Raw genomic sequence first — 427 nt, 5'->3', positions numbered from 1 at the left:
TCCATCCTCCCCTCAATACGGTGCAGTTGTCCTGTCCCCTTTGCATAAAAAGCATCCCCAAAGAATGATGTTTCCACCTCTATGCTTCACGGTTGGGATGGTGTTCTTGGAGTTGTTCTCATCCTTCTTCTTCCTCCAAACACGGCAAATGGAATTTAGACCAAAAAGCTCTAGTTCTGTCTCATCAGACCACATGACCTTCTCCCATTCCTCCTCTAGATCATCCAGATAGTCATTGGCAAACTTCAAACAGGCCTGGACATCCGCTGGCTTGAGCAGGGGGACCTTGCGTGCATTGCAGGATTTTATTCCATGACGGCAAAGTGTGTTACTAATGCATTTCTTTGAGACTGTGGTCCCAGCTTTCTTCAGGTCATTGACCAGGTCCTGACGTGTAGTTCTGGGCTGATCCCTCACCTTCCTCACG

At 48.2% G+C, this 427-nt stretch overlaps 2 protein-coding genes across 2 annotated transcripts in view; both read left to right on the top strand.

Moving 5' to 3' along the window:
- Positions 1 to 427, top strand: part of cntn3a.2 (contactin 3a, tandem duplicate 2) — a 57,377-nt gene that overhangs the window by 48,044 nt on the left and 8,906 nt on the right. The gene's annotated exons all lie outside the window — the stretch shown is intronic.
- The window catches only part of exosc10 (exosome component 10), a 15,318-nt gene that overhangs the window by 9,564 nt on the left and 5,327 nt on the right, over positions 1 to 427 (top strand). The gene's annotated exons all lie outside the window — the stretch shown is intronic.

Source organism: Etheostoma spectabile, chromosome 7, assembly GCF_008692095.1.
Source record: "Etheostoma spectabile isolate EspeVRDwgs_2016 chromosome 7, UIUC_Espe_1.0, whole genome shotgun sequence".
Lineage (NCBI taxonomy): Eukaryota > Metazoa > Chordata > Actinopteri > Perciformes > Percidae > Etheostoma > Etheostoma spectabile.
The sequence above is the reverse complement of the archived record's forward strand: the minus strand, read 5'-3'. Positions and strand labels throughout refer to the sequence as shown.